General features: G+C 49.2%; 1 protein-coding gene across 3 annotated transcripts in view; it reads left to right on the top strand.

Annotated features, from left to right (window-relative positions):
• Positions 1-22361, top strand: part of LOC139240209 (zinc finger and BTB domain-containing protein 7B-like) — a 156557-nt gene that overhangs the window by 65777 nt on the left and 68419 nt on the right. The window contains exon 1 of one of the 3 annotated variants that reach the window (XM_070868676.1): positions 615-681. The exons of the other annotated variants lie outside the window; for them this stretch is intronic. The gene's annotated coding sequence lies outside the window, so the exon portion shown is untranslated. Of the gene's footprint in view, positions 1-614; positions 682-22361 lie in introns of those variants that run through there. 3 annotated transcript variants of the gene reach the window in all.

The raw sequence follows: 22361 nt of genomic DNA on the forward strand, positions 1-22361 counted from the left end.
TTCTTATGTAGCTCAGTGTCAAATTTATTTGTTTTGTCTTAAAACACTCCTGTGAAGCGCCTTGAGATATTTTACTACGTTAATGGCGCTATCTAAATACAAGTTGTTGTTGGAAGTGTTGTGATAAAGGCAGCATCTTAAGTTTGGGACCGTGACCGTTCATAGGTGTGATTTGCTGCAAGTGTTAAACCTGCACTTTCCATATCTTTGAAATGGGCCTGGCCTTTATTTGATCAGTTTCGACTTCTGCAATTTCACTGTCCACAATTTCAGCTATAACTTCCTCGTCATAAATGGTATCAAAACCCCTATTAAAAGTTTGGATATAAATAGGTCAGTGAGTAGGCGGGAGTTGAGCTGCTATAGCAACCCAACTCTTCCGAATGAAAGAGGAAAAAACAGATATATTTTGATGTCGTTTTGCCAAAGAAGGAAACGCTGCCCTGGTTACCCATACGGAGCCCAGAGAGGGTTAAAAGCAATTCTCTGAGCTGCATGGGACGCGACCCTGGGGCGTGGGTGTAGCAGTCATACTTTGAGGTGGGGAGCTGGTCTAGTCAAATTACTCAGAGAATTGCCAGGACAGAGCCGAGAGAGAGAGAGACAGGGGGGGAAAAAAGTAGTTTGACTCGTAGATCTTTTGGCATTTGAAGAAGTCCATTCTTCAAACTGAACCGGAAGGTAAGTAAAGATGCCAGCATTTTCAGTCTCTGCAAGTGCAGTGTTTTTAAATCTCGGAAAAGCATGGCCACTGAATGAAGTATCGGAGGAGGAGAAACATTGAGAAGCAAGCCCCCGGATCGGGCGCTTGGGGCTGCATTTGCAGAGCCATTTTAGAAGGTGTGTGGCATTGTGTGTGTCGCACTGTTAACCTGGCTGCAATCGCGGCAATCGCGGCAATTTTATTTCAGTTGTGCCAGAGCAAACAACTGTCATAGAACTTTACAAAAAAAAACAGTTCGGCTTGTGTGTTTAGTGCCCGAGCCAGCCTTGGAAACGTGTGCGCTTGTTTCCTTTCCGAATATAATTGCCAAGGACAACTGTGGAGCGCTGCGAGCGTCTTGCAATAAAAGTTTAAAATGCCCAGCGCCGGACCGATCTCTCGGGTGTTTTTTCTTTTGCGTTGGTCCCTTTTGGGTCGTTGCCATTTTGACTGTTCCAGATTAAAGCTACTTCCTCTGGGCCAGTTAAAGTGGGAACCTGGACCACTTTGTTAGTCGGGATTGCTTAGCGTGGATTGCCAACCCTTTTTTGAAAAAAAAAATGTCCCCCTCGCCGATATTCTTCCGCTTGACCAAGCCAGTTTGCCTCACGAGCTGTGTCCCTGTCCATTGGGGGAGGGGGTGAGGGGGCCCTAGTGCTGTGGCCCCCCCCCCCCAAGCAAAACTGAAGGTTTTGCGCACCTCATGTCTGCTTCTATTCCGGACGAATCAAGGGAAATTATCGCTGTGTTAGGCGAATTACCTGGAGAGCAGAAGGCTAGCCTGAGCATTCTCTGATCCTCGGTTCCCTTCGAAGCTTTGGGTTATCTTGAGCCCTTAAGTTATTTTATCTGATTGACAGCAGGTATATTTACAAAAAAAAAATGAGGGTGCATTTGAAGGCTTGTATGCTGTTTATTACCACAAAAGGCCAAGAGGTTAGCTAGTTTCGGTGCTGGCTACGTTGCCAATTTGGCCAAGTTTCTACGCCCCATTTGTGTTGGATGAAGTGCAAAGCGCAAAACGTGTTTAATTTTTTTTTTTAAATCGAGACCTGAAGTGTCAGTGCCTCTCTCTTTTCCCTCTCTTTCCCCCCCCCCCCTCCCTCCCCAACAACAACAACACCAACACCAACTATAGCGCCTTTAACCTAGTTAAACGTCCCAAGGTGCTTCGCAGCAGCGATTACCAAACTAAATTTGACACCGAGCCACAAAAGGAGATGTTAGGGCAGGTGAGCAAAAGCTGGGTCAAAGAGGTCGGCTTTAAGGAGCATCTTAAAGGAGGAGAGAGAGTCGGAGAGGTTTCGGGAGGGAATTCCAGAGCTTGGGGCCCAGGCAGCTGAAGGTACGGCCGCCAATGGTAGGGCAAAGGAAATCGGGAATGCGCAAGAGGCCAGAATTGGAGGAGCGCAGCGATCTCGGAGGGTTGTGTGTCTGGAGATTGTTTAGATTATTACAGGGATAGGGAGGGAGAACGAGGCAACTCACTGGTTTCATCAATTCAGAGTTGACCAATTGCTTCCCCTTCTCCCTCCCCCCCCCCCCCCCCCCCTCACAGTGACCCACCCTCCCTTTTACCTCCATCCTCGACGTTGGACAAAGCGATAAGGAGAATTGATAAACAACATCTAGAACTGAAGAGTGGGCAAAGAGGGCTCATTCTGTGAATGAACGCAGAAGATTGCCGATTTCGAACTGGTTTTCGTAAGGGCCATCCTAGCTTCCTTGATGGCTTGGATGGTACAGACCAGAAGTCGGTGTTAACTGACCTCAGCTGGGGAATCTATAGTTGGCCACTGGGCAAGTGAGGGAGGGAGAAATTAGCCATTGTGGAGGAACAGCATTGCGTCCTGTTCTGATGCCTTGAAGCTCCTGTTGTCGGAAAAACCATCCGGCCATTTGGCTCATAATGAAGACTGACAAAGCACTTGTGTGCAACTGAGACTTGTAGACCCAAAGCCCAGCGAGGGTCTGCCCCTTGGGGTTTGGGGGGGCGGGGGGTTGCGGGGAGCAGGTGGATGGTGGAGAGGACAAGAGTAAAATAGGTCTGAAAAAGACAATTAAAATCAATAGACCGGGATGAAATGGGACAGTTCTATTAATATAGACCTCAAAAGAGTAAAGAAGCTTGTAACGCTTAATGAAGCTAGACCATCATTTTGACGCACTGAAGTCATATTTCGGACCGCCATTGAAATTCAGGGTGGATTGCCCCTCAGTAACCCTGTATCCCAGGTCGTGGGACATTCCGCTCCGATATTCCGCACTTTTTGGGCTTGCTATATTCAACTGAAACCCGTTTAAAAAGTTCCAGTCATGCCATGACGCTTCTCTGCAAAAAAAAAAATCCTTTGCATACGGTCTGCTCCCAGCCTCGGTGTCGACGGCTGCAGCTGACGGCCTTCTGGCTGAGGAACTGAGCTGTGGCGACTCATTGAACAAGGATACCACATTTCTTGCGTCGCGAAAGGAAATGTGGTATCCTTGTTTAACTCGAGTCACAAAAAGTTTTCTGTCGTCAAAAGCGCTCTTGTGCATCTTGTTTTTTTTTTGTTGCAAGCTGGATGTGCTACTAGCTCAGCGGTTTCGTTGCTTTGAAGATGTATTGATGGTTTTAGGATTAATAGAAACCCCCCTCGGGTGGGGTTTGGCGAGGGGGGAGCATCGATCACTCTGGAAGAAATAGTCATTTGCACGCGACTCGGTCGGTACCACGTCAACTTCCAGGGTTCAGTGGTTTGTGTTCTCGACCCCTGTTCCGGAGACTGCCGCATGTAAGGCCAGCGCAGCACTGCAGTATTGAGGCAGTGCTGCACTGTTGGAGGTGCCCGTCCCATAGATGAAACACTGAACCGAGACCCTGCCGCTCGAACTATGAACCAGATCCCGCGGTGCGACCTTGCCGCGGTTCCTGACCGTGTACCAATCCCAACAAAAAAACGATTGAATGGCCCCTTCACCTCATTCCCACTTGTGTGATTTCACTGTGCACAAAATGCATTTGCCTACTTAAGTTGCAGTGCTTTCAAAAAGTAATGAATTGTGTATGAAGTTCTTTTAGCTATATAAATGCAAACCCCCTTTTATCTTTTTATATCATGACTTTTAAAAAAAAATATTCTTCCTGTTTTACCCCAGACTGAATGTGTTGGCTGAGGTTTAAGAAGGAAAGTCAGACTTGCATTTATATAGCGCCTTTCACGACCACCGGACGTCTCGAAGCGCTTTACAGCCAATTAAGTACCTTTTGGAGTCTAGTCACTGTTGTAATGTGGGAAACACGGCAGCCAATTTGCGCACAGCAAGCTCCCACACACAGCAATGTGATAATGACCCAGATCATCTGTTTTAGTGATGTTGGCTGAGGGATAAATATTGGCCCCAGGACACCGTGGAAAACTCCCCCTGCTCTTCTTCCAGTAGTGCCATGGGAACTTTTACGTCCACATGAGAGTGCAGACGGGATCTCTGTAAAATGGCCCCTCCGACAGTGCGGCGCTCCCTCAGCACCGCCCCTCCGACAGTGCAGCGCTCCCTCAGCACTGCCCCTCCGTGTCAACCTCGATTTTTTTTTTTGTGCTCAACTCCCTGGAGTGGGACTTGAACCTACAACTTTCTGACTCCGAGGCGAGTGTGCTACCCACTGAGCCACAGCTGACAATGATAGGGGCATCGGGATACCTGCCTAAATGGCTGTTCTTCATGCAAGAGCCCAGACATGAATGCTCGGGGTATTTGACTAGGGAGGGCATCACAACCTAATCTGATCCTGCCCCTCACCCTTCTGTTCATAAATGTTTTAACAAATGTTTGGATTTTCTCCCCCTCCCACGAGCTGGGGTACTATAGTGTATCATTGTTAGTGGTTTCTACAAATCCTTGCGGTTCTACAATGGGCTTGAAAGGAACCTTAATGTTCTTGAATCTATGATTCCAAAAAAGTCAGTGTTGCTGTGACCATTGTCGTGCCTTCACCCCTACTGGGGTTGAGATCAGGTAGCTCGTAGCTTTTGGGGTATTGTGTTGTAAATGGCGCCATTTGGGGCAGCTTAACTGATCCTTCGTGTTGCAACACTTGCATCGAAATCGTTGACCTATTATTTGTCTATCAAGGATACGAAGTGCACTGTCTGCTCAGACTGTCAACACGGAAAGGAATACAAGATTCCATAAACTAGCCCGAGGAGTTCAAAGTTTCATTTTGTGATTTCAAAGATGTGAATCGGTCCCCGGCTTCAGATTATGATGTGATGCTGTAGTTAGCGCCCTATATTCACTCCTAGTTTTTGAGGTTTGTTTAAAGTCAAAACCTCTCAAAGATGAGCAATTTGGCTTGTAAGTTGCTGCATTGTCGGGGGAGGAATTGCCGCGCGCTATTGGGGCTGGGGGTGGGGGCGGAATTGCCATGCCCTCGCGCTTCCACAGACATGCCAAGCGCGCACACGGTAAAAATTAGCTGTTTGTCCGTGTGCCAGCTGTTGTATGGGCTGCTGAGCGAGTCCTGAATTGTGTGTGTGTGTGCTCGTGTGTGTGTTTGTGTATGCATGCCATATGCCACTGTGCACAACTGCTGTCCCCACGACACAAGGGGACCCTAGAGGCACTGCGGAGGAGAATAACAAGGAGGGTCCCAGGTGTCGGAGGGAAGGGCTTTGCGGAGCGGCTTAACACTCTGGCGCTCTTCAGCCTCTGCGATGCGGGTTCCCGAGGTTCACAAGCCACTCCACGGGATCAAGTAAACTAGCAGCAATGTTTTCAAACGGTGTAGCCGGACAAGAGGGCACAAGTTCATCGTCCTGAAGGGTACGATGGGGAGAAACGCATTACGTTATGCAGAGGGTTGCCTGGAAGGGTGGTTGAGGCTCGGATGTTCGTTTTGAAGAAACTGCTTGGTGTTGTAATTGCAAGGTGGGGAGGGTTGGGCTGCTGAAAGGATGGGATTGCGTCTGCTCCTAGTTCTTGTGTTCTTAGTAACTGGACTGTCGGGTCGTCTTTGTACAAACAGATCTTGTAAACCAGTAGTCCACCAGAGCTGTGGAGTCAGTACTTGAGTGTGGGATAAGCTGTGTTGGCGATGGAGAGGCCAGGATTTGCGTGCTCGGCCTTACATTTTGTAGATTAAAAAAAAATAGAGTGCCAATCTAGGTAACCCGAGTCCATGATCGGATCAGCCATGATCGTATTAAATGTTGGAGCAGGCTCGAGGGGCCTTTTGGCTGACTCCTGCTCCTATTTCTTATGTAAGAGCAAAGGTCCCTTGTGCAGAACGTTACAAACTTGAAGAGCATGGACAAGACGAGGGAATTCAGAAACCAGCGACTAGGTGCCGCTAAGTTTGAGGTTCGAAAGCCTGAAGATTGTCAAGGAAAAGAGAGGCTATTAGTTCTGCTGCTTCTGAGCTGAGGGTGTTAGTTGGGGAAAAGGTCCTTATTTCAATGCAGAAGGTGCAAGTGTATAGGAAAAGGTGTTGGGAGCTTAGGAGGAACACTGAGAGACAGCGAGCACAGTATCAATAAAATAGTCAAGGCTGCCACAGCAAGGGAGGGTTGGGAGGTATGGATAAAGGTTGGAGACTCCAGGTGAGAGAAGGTTCTTCAGCACACTCGCCTCTGAGTCAGAAGGTTATGGGCTTGAGCACAAAAATCTATGCTGACCGTCGAAGGGGCAGTGCTAAGGGAGCGCCGCACTGTCGAAGGGGCAGTGCTGAGGGAGCGCCGCACTGTTGAAGGGGCAGTGCTGAGGGAGCGCCGCACTGTCGGAGGGGCGGCTGAGGGAGCGCCGTACTGAGGGAGCGGCGCACTGTTGGAGGGGCGGTACTGAGGGAGCGGCGCACTGTTGGAGGGGCGGTACTGAGGGAGCGGCGCACTGTTGGAGGGGCGGTACTGAGGGAGCGCCGCACTGTTGGAGGGGCGGTACTGAGGGAGCGCCGCACTGTTGGAGGGGCGGTACTGAGAGAGCGCCGCACTGTTGGAGGGGCGGTACTGAGGGAGGTGCCGTCTTTCGGATGAGACGGTAAACCGAGGCCCCGTCTGCCCCCTCAGGTGGGCATAAAAGCCACATGGCACTATTTTGAAGAAGAGCAGGGGAGTTCTCCCTGGTGTCCTTGCAAATATTTATCCCTCAATCAACATCACAAAACCACTTTTTATCTGGTCGTGCTCACATTGCTGTGTGTGGGAGCTTGCTGTGCTGCCTTGTTTCCCACATTCCAACAGTGACCACACTTCAAAAATACTTTATTGGCTGTGAAGCGTTTTGGGCCATCCCGGGGTCGTGAAAGGCGCTATATAAATGCAAGTCTGTCTTTTGTGGGCTGGGATTGGAGTGAAACTGGAGACGTGTGGGTTCGGTTATAGCCTTGCTGGCATCAGCGTGGTCAGTTTGGGTCAAAGATTACACGCATCACATGATCCAAATAATGCCTCTGACGGTATCCTGTTGTACAATCCATGGAAAAGCTCAATGCTTGCCTCCCACTGCTGAAATTTGCAATATGATGGCTGGACATCTCGTATTCTACTTCATATACTTTGCAGGCCTTGTGCTGGAAATTTAAATAAGTGCTTTGTTATTGCTCGAGGAAATTAATCACCTGTGGATAAATACTAAAGAAATTAAAATTCTCTCCCTGGGTACTTCAGTTTTCTGATTTGGAAACGATGCCTATCTCGGGTTTAATGAGGGCGAAATCTCGAGAGCAACCACCTTTGTCTATCTGGTACCAATACGTGGTTTTATGTGTGTGATTGAAAGCTTTTGTAAGCTGTATATCTGCTCTGTGCAGAATTCCTTGAAACAACATATTTGTTGGAACCACCTCCCAGGTTGAAATCCAATGGGCTGGATTTTTCGCTGCTGTCTGCCTGTGTTCTCGCCCCGAAGGGACAGCAATAGAGGCGGTGCGCTCTTCTGGGTGGATTGCCAGCTTCCAGCGCCTCGCCGCGGGTTTTCGGGCCGGTTTCGGCACGGAGCATTACCGCTCGGAAGAGGCGAGCCGGCGTGCAATACCCGTGGTTGCGACGCCGGCTCGACCTTTGACTCCCGCCTGACCCGTCGCGTGCCGTGCTGGGGACTGCCTGCCAAAGCAGGCGTTTCGAGTTGTAGCGGCTGCAGCAGGTAAGTAATGTCGACCTCGGGTAAGTGTCATTGTATTTTTTTGTGATTTATGTGGTGGTGTGGGCTGTGTATTGTGAATGTTTCTGGTGGGTTTGTTTCAGGGTCCGCCCCCCCCCCTCCCCCCGCCTCTGAGTGCTCCCAGGCTGGCTCTTTAGTGCGGTATTTTCCCATGCTCAGCCGGCCTAGTGCCCTAAATACACCAGAATACTTTTCTGGAGCAGGGCGAGTCTTAAAATTGACATCTACAATTCTGCCCTCTTGCGCATCCCCCGGGTTCTGTCGCTCCACCATCGGCGGCCATGCCTTCAGCTGCCCGGGCCCCAAGCTCTGGAACTCCCTCCCTAAACCTCTCTCCTCTCCTCTCCTCTCTCTCTCGCTCCTCCTTCAAGATGCTCTTAAAACCTACCTCTTTGATCGAGCTTTTGGTCACCTGTCCTAATATATCCATGTGGCTCCGTGTCAAATTTGAGTTTGATGATAAAGCGGTGAAGTACCTCCCTTACCGCTCTGCCCCACACTCAGGGCCCAGCTGCCCAATTCTGCTGACTGAGGCGCAAACTTACACAGGCGGTATCCCTGCCGTCCTTAATGCCCCGAAATCCTAAAAGCCGAAATTCCAACCCGATAGCTATTTGAAATGCCTGTTTCGTTACAAAACAGTCGGACTAAACTGGGCAAGCTGGGGTTGCAGCTTAGCGGCATGTGGGGCCGCTTCATTCCAATGGTTATCAGTTTCTGCAGGACAACAAGTGGCGTTTATATAGTAGTATTATAGTATTAGGCAGTCCCTCGAATCAAGGACGACCCGCTTCCACACCAAAAAGGGATGAGTTCACAGGTGTTTCAATGAGGGATCTGACATTCTAGGTGCCGAACTACATCCTGAAGGGTGGAAGATGCCTGTGCGTGAATTTTTTTAACGTGGGGTGGCCGTTGCACACCAGCCACCACACGGGCTTGACAGAGCTAGGCCTTGTTCCAGTGGCAAGCGTTAACCAGGACGACTGGAGACCAAATCCAAGATGCATTAATAATAATCTCAAAGGATATTTGCTTAAAATTAAGATCAGCTCAGTGTGAAATCTTAGAATCAACGTTGGTAGAAACTTGCGATGTTTGATCACTGAATTTCAGTGTTCGCTTTGACATACAAGTCATCATCATCATCATCATAGGCAGTCCCTCGGAATCGAGGAAGACTTGCTTCCACTCTTAGCATGAGTTCTTAGGTGGCTGAACAGTCCAATACAAGAACCACAGTCCCTGTCACAGGTGGGACAGACAGTGGTTGAGGGAAGGGGTGGGTGGGACAGGTTTTCCGCACGCTCTTTCCGCTGCCTGCTCTCATGATTTCTGCATGCTCTCGGCGACGAGACTCGAGGAGCTCGGCGCCCTCCCGGATGCACTTCCTCCACTTAGGGCGGACTGGTCTTTGGCCAGGGACTCCCAGGTGTCAGTGGGGAAGTTGCACTTTATCAGGGAGGCTTAGAGGGTGTCCCTGTAACGTTTCCTCTGCCCGCCTTTGGCTCGTTTGCCGTGGAGGGGCTCCGATTAGAGCGCTTGCTTTGGGAGTCTCGTGTCAAACATACGGACAATGTGGCCTGCTCAGTGGAGCTGATCAAGTGTGGACAGTGCTTCAATGCTGGGGATGATGGCCTGGACGAGGGCGCTAATATATGTGCGTTACATACAAGTGGTGTGGCATACATCTACATTCTTGCACTGGGAGCTTCTTGTTAATTTCCAAAGGAATGCCACATTTTTCTTACTCAAGAACCATCAAGTTCTTTGTCGGTCAAACGAGTGCAACTGAAACAAATGCATCTACCACAGAAAGTTGTTGAGGCCAGTTTATTAGATATATTCAAGAGGGAGTTAGATGTGGCCCTTACGGCTAAAGGGATCAAGGGGTACGGAGAGAAAGCAGGAATAGGGTACTGAAGTTGCATGATCAGCCATGATCATATTGAATGGCGGTGCAGGCTCGAAGGGCCGAATGGCCTGCTCCTGCACCTATTTTCTATGTTTCTATCTCTGGAAAAAGATTAGGATCCCAACAATGGCTCAACCTATTCAGGAATTTGCATAATGAAGAATAACCAGCACAGTTGCCGGGTTGGTTGGGGTGCCTTTTAAGCTTGGAGTAGGTGACATGCAATTGAGTCTTCACGGATGCAGAGAACACTTCCTCCGCCCCCCCCCCCCCCTTTGTCAAGTGCACCGTTTAAAAATGATGATGCTTCTGTGTAAATTGAGCATTAAAGTCTTTCATCCCCCCCCAACTCTGCCGACTTCTCGTTTGCATTGTTGTGAAACAGATGAAAATCTCCTGAACCTCCTGATGCATTCTGTTTTATTAACCACACTCTCTCCAAATGACTCTCTCGCTCTCTATTTATTGCAAAACCGGTTTTGTGTTTGATTGCAAAACTGAAGGGGAGGTGGGAGGCGAGGCAGCCGCGTTCTGTGCCAACGCTCGCTAATCCCTCACCCAGGCTTTCCAGGCCGTAAGCTTTTGATGGCGCTCTGATGAATTATGGCAGCGAGGAAGGAGTCGGAAAAGGGAGAGGGATGCTAGGAACCTTGAGAAATTTGAGGCATGCAAACCAATATTAAAAGCTGAGTCGGCAAAGAAAGGCTGCAATCTGCTGAAAAGATAAAACTGCAGTGCAGGGTGTAAAATAAATGTTTAATGTTACTCTCGTTGAAATGAGTCAATCTTTCAGCATGTAATTTTAAAAATGGTGGTGCATAGCATAATGCAGTCTTTAATTATTAAACTTGTATTGTTAGTTTGGATTCCAAATGTCGATTCTGCCCTCCTGAGCATCCCTGATTATAATCGCTCAAACATTGGCAGCCGCGCCTTCAGCTGCCTGGGCCCCAAGCTCTGGAACTCCCTTACGGCTAAAGGGATCAAGAGATATGGAGGGAAAGCAGGAATGGGGTACTGAAGTTGCATGATCAGCCATGATCCTATTGAATGGTGGTGCAGGCTCGAAGGGCCGAATGGCCTGCTCCTGCACCTATTTTCTATGTTTCTAAACCTCTCCCCCTCTCTTTCCTCCTTCAAGAGCTCCTTAAATCCTACCTTTGACCAAGCTTTTGGTCACCTGTGGTAATTTCTACTTAATGCAGTATGGTGTCAAATTTTTCTGACATAACACGCCTTGGGACGTTTCACTACTGTTGTGCATCTGTAAAGCATGCACTCCCATGTTCTGCCACCAGGGAGCTCATCTCCGGAAGTCCCAAGGGATCCCAGCATCCCTTGGGAGCACTGTATATAAGCCGGCCCCTAAGGCCTGTTCCTCACTCTGGAGTGTCTTATTAAAGACTTTAACCTCCCTGTGTGCAGCCTCATCTGTGTTAGGAACACAATAACTACGTTAAAGGCGCTATATAAATACGTTGTTGTTGAAACTCAATAGTTTTGACGCCAGTTTTTAAAAAAATTACGATTGTACCTCCACGTTTCTTTCTCGCTCGCTCTCTCGGGTGCTGCCTCTCGAGGGGGTAGGGTTCAAGGGGCACCGTCCACTTCCGGGAACCTCGGCCAAGCCACCATGCTTTGAGGGTGCCGAGACGCAAGCCTTGGCAGGCAGTCGGGCAAGGGCAGAGCTGCCCGGGGCTCGCTGCCCAACCCGCAGTAAGAATGTTGGCTTGTTCAAATGAATGGTATCTGCCTGCACAGCATCTGTTTGCGTTTACCTGACATGGTAAAAGAGTGCAGCATATTTTCCAAACCCTTTCTTTACAGTAGCATAGGAGCAGGAGGAGCCTGTTCCGACATTCGATTCGATGATGGCTGATCTGCAGCTCTACTCTATTTATCCGCATTGGTTCCCTAACCCTTCATATCCTTACCCGACAAAATCGATCCACCTCCGTTGTGACATTGACTCTCTGTTTTCCCCCCCCCCCAGCCAACCTCGACAGCTTTTTGGGGGGGAGAGTTCCAGATTCCCGCTATCCTTTGTGTGAAGAAGTGCTTCCTGACATCACCCCGAACACAACCTAGCTCTAATTTTAAGGTGACGCCCCCTTGTTCTGGACTGCCCCCCTCACCAGAGGAAATAGTTTATGTCTATCAAATCCTTTAATCAGCTTAAACACCTCGATTAGATCACCCCTTAATCTTCTATACGCAGGGAAATGCACGCCTCGTCTGTGCGTCCATCCTGTGCATCATTCTGGTTATTTCAATACTCTCTCAACTTCAACCAAGCCAATTAATTATCCGCAAGAGTATTGGGCACGATTGGCGCTACCATGCCTGTTGCACACTGTGATGATGATGCTGTATGCTGTTATTGGGGCTAGGACCTTGTTGCAATGGCTGTTCTCCCTATATTGGGTATGGACAGCTAAAGTTTGGTGGTCGTCATTGGGGTACAAGAGTGTCTTGGGCTGCTCTTGTTGATGGTGTGTCGGCACGCAACAATTCCTCTTGCGTGATGAGGCAAGATAGGTCCCACAGGCTGCTATCTGCGACAGCAGACAGCCCAGTGCTCTTCCCTCCTTGGCTCGCAACAGATGGCAAAGAGACAAGCCCAGTACTGTTAAAGCAAAACCAGGGCGATTGGCACTGAAACGTCACCGGGCGTGCATAAACACTATGTCCTCGTACCAATGTAAAATGCCACAAAAACATGAAACCACTGCATCTTGTTCTGCTATCTGAACTCGGCCCTAAAAAAAACTCTCCATACATTCAGTCCTGTGTCGGGTCGGCATTTTTCAAAACAAATTGTGAAGTTCCTTGGCATTTTCAAGAGTAAAACTGAACCATTCAGAGGCTTGTGCCTGTTAGACCATATTGGAACATAGGAACAGGAGGAGGCCATTTAGCCCATCTGCCATTCAGTTAGATCACGGCTGATCTATGACTGAACTCTCTCTACCTGCCTTTGCCCCATATCCCTTAATATCTTTGATTAACAAAAAATCTATCAATCTCAGATTTAATATTAACAATTGACCTAGCATCAATTGCTGTTTTCGGAAGAGTTTTCCAAATTTCTACCACCCTTTGTGTGTAGAAGTGTTTGATAAATTCACTCCTGAAAGGCCTGGCTAAGTTCCAGGTAAGGAGGGGAGGGGTGCTGCACTGTTGGAGGGGCTGTCTTTTGACTGAGCCATAAAACCGAAGCCCTGTCAAGTTGACGTCGAAGATCTCGCAGCACTATTCCGAAGAGGAGCAGACGAGTTCTCCCCGGTATAGTTTGCGTAATATCTCCTCGTAATTTAACCCACTCCAGATATAATTCCAGTGAAACTATGCTGTGCTCCCTCCAAGGCCAACATATCCTTCCTAAGGTGTGGAAACCTTTTGGAGAACTGGGGGTTAGGGAGAAGGGAGGGAGAATGGATTGTCGATCTGGGTTTGGACTGAGATCTGTGTCTCTTTTACTACCTTGCTCAGGAATACTTAGGAATACCAATATAACAGTGTAGAAACTAGTCCTAGAATACAGTGAGACCTGGTTATTGGCCACCTCTTATGTTTTTTTTTAATGAGCGCTTTATCCACACACCATCTTCCCCACATGATCCCAATTGAAGCTTTCCTCATTTGCTGAGAAGCTCCGTGTGCATCGAAAATGTTGAGGGGCTAAATGGCCTGCCTCCTGTTCCTATGTCAAACCCTGATGACATGATTCTGTCTCTCTCTTCCCCAGAAAGAATTATTTTTACATTGCCAGTCCCCATCAATATGTATTAACGGGCCAGGAAAAGTATGTTGCACGTGATAAGAACATCATAAATAGGAGCAGGAGTAGGCCATCTGGCCCCTCGAGCCTGCTCCGCTATCCCATACAATCATGGCTGATCTGATCTTGGCCTCAACTCCACTTCCCCGCCGCTCCCCATAACCCTTGACTCCCTTATCATTCAGAAATCTGTCCATCTCCGCCTTAAATATATTCAAAGACCCAACCTCCGCCGCTCCCTGGGGTAGAGAATTCCAAAGATTCACGACCCTCTGAGAGAAGAAATTCCTCCTCATTTCCGTTTTAAATGGGCGACCCCTTATTCTGAAACTATGCTCGCACGAGGGGAAACATCCTCCCTACATCCAACCTGTCCAACCCCCTCAGAATCCTATATGTTTCAATTCTTTTGAGTTGATGGTCCTTTTTGTGTGCGTAATCACTTTGTGCATTCATGGAAATGGGTCCCAGGGAACATCTGCACAAACTGAGCCCCGCAGTCTCCACGCACTGCCCTCTAGGGTGACGGCAGTGGCTCAGTGGGCAGCTCTCTCGCCTCCGAGTCTGAAGGTTGTGGGTTTGAGTCCCGCACCAGAGACTTGAGCACGTAATCTAGACTGGCACTCCAGTGCAGTCCTGAGTGGTGGGAGCGCTGCACTGTTGGAGGGTCCGTCTTTCAGATGAAACGTTAAACCGAGGCCCCGTCTGCCCCCTCAAGTGGACGTAAAAGATCCCACGGCCACTATTCCAAAGAAGAGCAGGGAAGTTCATCTAACACTAAATATCGTTGCAACGAAACCGTTTATTGTGTTCGACCAAGTCTTGACACACACGATGTCTAAGCAGTTGTCATGCAGAGCAGTAAATTTCCCACAATACAACAATGACTACACTCCAAAAGTACTTCATTGGCTGTAAAGCGCTTTGAGATGTCCGGTGGTCGTGAAAGGCGCTACATAAATCCAAGTCTTTCTTTCTTTGAAACAATATTACTCCGCTTTTCCTCTTAGCAGAGAGTTGTAACCATCATCCATCCTTTCGCTCTTTGTGGTGGCCGGGGCCATTGGATGGAGCAGTGTGCGGCGGTATACCACTGCAGGGAGCAGCGCGTGCTGCTGCAGGAGGGCGACTGCGACGAAGCCAGGTCGCTGACTGCAGTGCGGGCAGGCGCAGCAGGAGGGGCGAAGGAGCAGCGAGAGATTGTGGAGGGAAGTGATCGGGGCCCAAGAGAGGCGTGAATCTGGGGCCCAGAAGAGGCGAGGGCCCAGGGGCAGCACGGGCCAGCCTGCACTGCGCTGTGTGTGCGCACTAAGCCCGTGCAGCAGAGCTGGTCTCCAGTCGTCCTGGTTAATCCTTGCCACTGGACCAAGACCTTGCTCTGTCAAGCCCGTGTGGTGGCTTGTGTGCAACGGCCACCCCACGTTAAAAAAATCCACGCACAGGCATCTTCCACCCTTCAAGATGTAGTTCGGGATCTGGAATATTTGGTCCTTCATTGGAACACCTGTGAACTCGTCCCTTTTTGGTGTGGAAGCAAGTCATCCTCACTTCAAGGGGACCGCCTGTGATCTCTCTCTAATTTGTGAAAGATCATTATAAGGATCAAGTCACGCACTGTCCTTGATGATTCATTATGTCGTGATAAGAGTTATTGTGAACAAGTACACCCCCAAAAAAAGAGGTATTCCCTGACAAAATACTAGATGGCCAATCTTGTCTGACATCTCGAGCCCATTGTCTATCACCCTATCGCTGTCTTGGGGCCCATTGTCCAGTTTCCCAGCTCGACCCTTATGAAACAGTCCTTGCCAACAAAAGATGCTCTCCTCGCTGACGAAGCTCTTCCTTTCGAAATGTGATCCGTCCTGGGAATGAACAACTTAACCATTTCATTATTTCATGCTGAAGTACATATCTACAAGTTATTTCTAAGTCAAAAGAAAACCTTAAAAAAAAAAAGAAGCGATTAAACCAAATCCTATGAATATATGTATATAAGAAGGCAGCGTACATCAGGAAAAATTGCAGGAGAATGGGGAAAGAAAGCGGAGGAATGTGACTAACTGTTCTTCGAAAGAGCCGACGTAGACTCGATGGGCCGAACGGCGGACTCCTGTGCTGTACTGTTCTATGGTCCTGTGATCAGTGTTCTGGGGCCAATATTCATCCCCAAAACCAACATCACAAACCGATAAATCTGAGTCATTATCTCTTTGGTGTTTGCGGGAGCTTGCTGTGCGCAAATGGGCTGCCGGGGGGTTTCCGACATTACAACAGCGACTGCACTTCAAAAAGTACTTCATTGGCTGCGGAGCGCTTGTGAGAGGCCCCGAAGCCGTGCAAGGTGCTATAAAAATGCAAGTCTGTCCTTTTTTTTAATCTTGATCCTTGCTACCGAGTGGGGGGCTGCCCCCCACTCCCTCCGGCGCTGGGGGGAACGGAACGTTACGCTGAGTTGTGTATTTTGCTGTGGAGTGGAGGCATGACTGCAGCTCCCGACACCCATCGCCATCTGGATTAAAGAGTCGCATGCAGGAGTGCCGGCTGCATGTCGGCCATTGGTTGCACTCCGTCAACACTAAACTGCCTCTAAGCAGCTTTTATATTGTACCATTCTACCGCAGGGATAAGAGGCTGATTTAATGATGCACTCTCAGGGAGCTGGTCCACAGCTGTTTGCCTGCTGGACTCTGGCCTTGAAGCAGGGTTGATAAAAAATTGCATCAGCTGGCTCGACAACTCAGGTTTACAGTTCTTTATACAATATTTCTCTCTCTCTCTCTCTCTCTCTCTCTCTCTCTCTCTCTCTCTCTCTCTCTCTCTCTCTCTCTCTCTCTCTCCCGCTCGTCCCCGTCTGTCTCTCTCTTGCCCCCCCTCTCTCTTTTTCCCCCCCCCCCCCCCCCCCCCTCTCTGTGTTTGCTTCCTTTGGAACAGAGTAGGCTGAGGGGAGACCTCATGAGGTGTATAACATTATGAGTGGCCTGGATAGAGTGGATAGGACGGACCTGTTTCCCTTAGCAGAGGGGTCAACAACCAGGGGGCATAGATTTAAAGTAATCGGAGGGGGGGGGGAAGGAAGAGAGGTTTAGAGGGGAAATGTCTTCACCCAGAGGGTGGTGGGGGTCTGGGGTGGAACTCACTGCCTGAAAGGGTGGTAGAGGCAGAAACCCTCGCCACATTTTAAAAAGTACCTGGATGTACACTTGAAGTGCCGTAACCCACAGGGCTACGGACCGAGAGCGGGAAAGTGGGATTAGGCTGGGTGGCTCTTTGTCGGCCGGCGCGGACACGATGGGCCGAATGGCCTCCTTCCATGCTGTAAATTTCTCCCCTTTTTTTTTTTCTCTCTCTCCGCCACCCCTCCTGCTCGCACAAACAGTAATTTAACTTTGGGATGAAAGCTGGTTTGCAGCATGAAATCAAGAGTTGAAAATGTAATTAGCACCATGCCAATCTGAAGTAAAGGGAGACAATCCTACAAATGCGCTCAGCTGGCCTGTAAACACAGCAGGTTCTGCTTTTCACTGGGGAAAAATGGATGTGTCAATCTCTCCAATCTGCTCTGAACCCCGTCCAGCAAACATGGCGTTTATCCAATTCCATCACCGTGAGTTCGTGGCCCTGGCTATAGGGAATAGGCGAATCCTCGGTGTGCAAGGGACAGGTTTTCCGTTATTGTGGAAATGCAGATGGAATGGGAATACCATCCTCAAAACATTCTCTGCAATCACAACGGAATTTTCCGCCTTCATGCACTGTCAACCAGTCCTAGCTGTCACCCGCAGAGCTCGGATCCTTTCCTCCCTCTGCCCCACCATCGGAGGTAATTCCCTCCCGTGGCCTCGTGACCTCCACCTTGTCAAATCCCACCTGTTTACTGAAGCCTTCCAAATCCTCTTTAATTTGCCTCCCCTGATCTGGTGCGCTGCTCTGCAAAGTACCTTTTTAGCATGTTATTAAAAGCTTGATATTAATCCAACTTGTTCATGCTGCTGCTTCAGCGAGGACACTCCATCAAAGCCAGTCTACATTTTGGAGACTCTTGTCTCGATTTCAATTTGGAACCTGCCCTATTTCCCTATCATCATCTCTAATTGAGGCGTTGATAAGAGCCTCATCTTTTGTTCTCAGGTTTAATTCTGCGGGTGTTACGTCTAATCACCATGTCTTCACTGTAGCTTTCATATAGCACTTAAGACAAAGCAAGAGAAATCTTTCTTCCATTTATTTTATTTCATTCGCGGGATGTGGGCATCGCTGGCAAGGCCCGCATGTCTTGCCCGTCTCGAGTCCTCTGGGAGGATAGACGCACCAACATTAGTGTCCTCGAGCAGGCCAACATCCCCAGCGTTGAAGCACTGACCACACTCGACCAGCTCCGCTGGGCAGGCCACCTTGTCCGCGTGCCCCGACACGAGACTCCCAAAGCAAGCGCTCGACTCGGAACTCCTTCACGGCAAGCGAGCCCCAGGTGGGCAGAGGAAACGTTACAAGGGACACCCTCCTTGATAAAGTGCAACATCCCCACCGACACCTGGGAGTCCCTGGCCAAAGACCAGTCCGCCCTAAGTGGAGGAAGAGCATCCGGGAGGGCGCTGAGCACCTCGAGTCTCTTCACAGAGAGCATGCAGAAAGCAAGCGCAGGCAGCGGAAGGAGCGTGCGGCAAACCTATCCCACCCACCCTTCCCTCAACCACTGTGACAGGGACTGTGGTTCCCGTATTGGACTGTTCAGCCACCGAAGAACTCATTCTCAGAGTGGAAGCAAGTCTTCCTCGATTCTGAGGGACTGCCTATGGTGATGATGATGAATCAGTACTTGGAATGGACATGTGGGTAAGTGCAAAGGGAGGGAAGTTGCTGGAGCCATTTAAAATATTGGAGTCATATCCCAGTAAGAGCAGGTGTCTTCGGGAGAGGGAGGGGACAGACCACAAAATAAATGGCTATTTTAAAAAATCGAACAAAAAGCAATAAAATGAGGAGTGCTAAATATTTTACTAGGTGATTGGTCTGTGCGCAAAGCTCCAGGTACTGATTTCAAAATTGTGATTAGAAAGAAAAGTACTGAGATTCTTTTTAAATTTTCACTCAAAACCTTTTTAATTTTCACTTTCTCTTCGCTCCCTTTCGTTTCCATTCTCTCGTCGCTTTCTATTTCTTCAGATGATACTGTGCTGATTTGCGCTCTCCAAGCTTCTCGAAGCAGTTTTGTTTAAACCCTCGGTCTGCTGGTACTGTGGCTGGCCTGGCGAACGGTCCTGAATCTGGGACGAGGGGGCTATTGGTCGATAATGCTTGCTTTCGTTTGCTGGGAGCCGGTAGGCGGAGATCAGGATGTTGAGCACTGATCCAAGAGAGTCCAACTGATTTGACCAGTTGATGTGTTACATAAGAACATAAGAAATAGGAGCAGGAGTCGGCCATTCGGCCCCTCGAGCCTGCTCCGCCATTCAATATGATCATGGCTGATCCGATCATGGACGCAGCTCCACTTGCCTGCCTGCTCCCCATAACCCTTGATACCCTTATCGTTCAAATATCTCCCATCTTATATATATTCAATGAGCCAGCCTCCACAGCTCTCTGGGGCAGAGAATTCCACAGATTCACCACCCTCTGAGAGAAGAAATTCCTCCTCATCTCCGTCTTAAATGGGTGGCCCCTTATTCTGAAACTATGTGCCCCCTAGTTCTAGATTCCCCCACCAGGGGAAACATCCTCTCTGCATCTACCCTGTCCAGCCCCCTCAGAATCTTGTACGTTTCAATAAGATCACCTCTCATTCATCTGAACTCCAATGACTATATTATTATACATTCATACTTAAACCACACAGATTTCGTTCTGCGCAGCTTCAGGGTCCATTGGCAGCAGTTTCTGGGTCCGTTGGCAGCAGTCACTCCATTGTTTTAATCAACCTGCTCGACCATTCCTCATAAGACAATCCCCTCATCTCACAAATCAACCGAGTGAACCTTCTCTGAACTGCCTCCAAAGCAAGTGTATATATCCCTCCTTTAAATAAGGAGACCAAAACTGTACGCAGTACTCCAGGTTCTTCACTGCAGCTAACAGCATTGTCTTCGTGACCCCTCCGTTTGTCCCACACACACAGCTTTTTCAGGTGTCTGCCACAGCTCAGTGGGTAGCACTCTTAAGCCAGAAGGCGGTGGGTTCAAGTTGCACTCCAGAGACATGAGCACAAAATCCAGGCTGACATGCCCAATGCAGTACAGAAGGAGCGCTGGTATTGGAATGTGCTTGTTTGATCCTGCAAACGAAAGAACTTTCATTTATATAGCACCTTTCTCGACCTTAGGACGTCCCAAAGCACGTCATAGACAATATGTATTTGTTAAGTGTAGTCAATGTTATTATGCACATCGAGGTTCCACAAACAGCGATGTGATATCAGCCAGGCTCTCTGTTTTTGATGTTGGTTGAGGGATAAATATTGGCCCCAGGACACCGTGGAGAACTCCCCCTGCTCTTCTTCCAATAGTGGCCCCGGGATCTCGTGTCCACCCGAAAGGGTAGACCTAGCCTCGGTTTAACATCTCATCCAAAAGACCGCCCCTCCGACAGCGCGGCGCTCCCTCAGGACTGCCCCTCCGACAGCGCGGCGCTCCCTCAGGACCGCCCCTCCGACAGCGCGGCGCTCCCTCAGGATCGGCACTGGGAGCATCCGAGATGGCAACAACTTCAGCCACGTGAGTCTCATCGGAGAAATTGGCGTAGCCGAATGGATTAACTCAGCACAGCCCAGGGATTGAACCCAAGCTCTTTTTGGGGCCGTGCAAGTGCCTTCACTGGCAGCATTCTGTACTCAAATACGCTGGAGTACTGGAGGCACTGGAAATGCTCAGGACCTGTATTTCGCTTCCACAAGTTGTTTGAATTTGAAAGCAAGAGCTGAAATTCTGTGCGCTGTTTGATTGAAGAAGTGTTAAATGGAGCGGCTGTTTTGATCTGGTTTCTGTTAGTGAGATGCAGTATCGGAAGCTATACTATGAGTGTGTTACAGTGAGGAGCTTTGGGTGGAGAAGTCATTTAATATGGTTTCTCTATTTGCAGTGTGGCTCATCGACTGGATGCGTGTTACACCAGTGTTTGTGGTACATTATATTCACATTTCTGATTTGTTCAAAAGCCTCAAGAATTGCAATACTGGTGAGCTTGAGTGTTAAATAGCAGTAAAAGAAAAAAACGTACATCCATTTCGTGAAAGAAGGAAAAAAGAATGACTTGCATTTCTATAGCGCCTTTCACGACCACCAGATGTCCCAAAGCGCTTTACAGCCAATGATGTACTTAGTGTAGTCACTTGTAATGTGGGAAACGCGGCAACCAATTTGTGCACAGCAAGCTCCCGCAAACAGCAATGTGATAATGACCCAGATCATCTGTTTTAGTGATGTTGGTTGAGGGATAAATATTGGCCCCAGGACACCGAGGAGAACTCCGCCCCCCGCTCCTCTTTGAAATAGTGGCCATGGGATCTTTCACATCCACCTGAGAGGGCAGACGGGGCCTCGGTTTAACGTCTCATCCGAAAGACGGCACCTCCGACAGTGCGGCGCTCCCTCAGCAACTGCACTGCAGTGTCAGCTTAGATTTTTGTGCTCAAGTCTCTGGAGTGGGACGTGAACCCACAACCTTCTGACTCAGGCGAGAGTGCCTTCTCGCGTCTCGGAGTGAATTACATTGCTCAGTTAATGGGGTAAACGTGGCAGCCATTTTGCACACAGCAAGGTCCGCACGCAACAGTAAGATAAATGACTAGTTAATCTGGTTTTGTGATATTGGTTGAAGGAGGAATGGCAACCAACAAGACACTGGGGAAACCCCCTCATCTCCAGATCGTGCAGTAGCATCCACTTGAATCACCAGAGCAGGCCTGGATTTAACGTCCTATCGAAGAACAACCCTTCTGACAGCAACCTTGGCCTCTGCTATGGGCTCAAGTCCTGGCATGAAACTCGGTAGTTCTGACACGGCTGAGAGTGATACCAGTTACACCAAGCTGCTGCTACAAAAAAACAAGATCACAACGACAGCGTCAAGGCTGATAACAGTAGAAGAGACGACAAAGTTGTTAAGATGTCTGCCTTTGATCAGTGGCACCACGCTCGGCTCTGAGTCAGAAGACCGTGGGTTCAAGTCCCACTGCAGAAACTTGAGAACCTAATTTGGCTGGCGGGTCCCAGTGCAGTACTGAAGGTGTGCTGCCATTTTTCAGATCACACATTAAACCGTCTGCCCCCTCGGGTGGATGCAAAAGATCCCATGGCCACTATTTAGAAGAGGAGCGGGGGGCGTTCTCTCCGTTGTCCTGGGGCCAATATTCATCCCTCCACTAACATCCCTAAAATAGATGATCTGGTCATTATCATCATAGGCAGTCCCTCGGAATAGAGGAAGGCTTGCTTCCACTCCTGAAGTGAGTTATTTGGTGGCTGAACAGTCCAATACGAGAACCACAGTCTTTGTCATAGGTGGGACAGATAGTCGTTGAGGGAAAGGGTGGGTGGGACTGGTTTGCCACACGCTCTTTCCGCTGCCTGCGCTTGGTTTCTGCATGCTCCCAGCGATGAGACTCTGCTCAGCGCCCTCCCGGATGTACTTCCTCCACTTAGGGCGATCTTTGGCCAGGGACTCCCAGGTGTCGGTGGGGATGCTGCACTTTATCAGGGAGGCTTTGAGGATGTCGTCGTAATGTTTCTTCTGTCCACCTTTAGCTCGTTTGCCATGAAGGAGTGCCAAGTAGAGCACTTGCTTTGGGAGTCTCGTGTCTGGGCATGCGGACAATGTGGCCCAGCGGAGCT

This window comes from Pristiophorus japonicus, chromosome 30 (assembly GCF_044704955.1).
Source record: "Pristiophorus japonicus isolate sPriJap1 chromosome 30, sPriJap1.hap1, whole genome shotgun sequence".
NCBI lineage: Eukaryota > Metazoa > Chordata > Chondrichthyes > Pristiophoridae > Pristiophorus > Pristiophorus japonicus.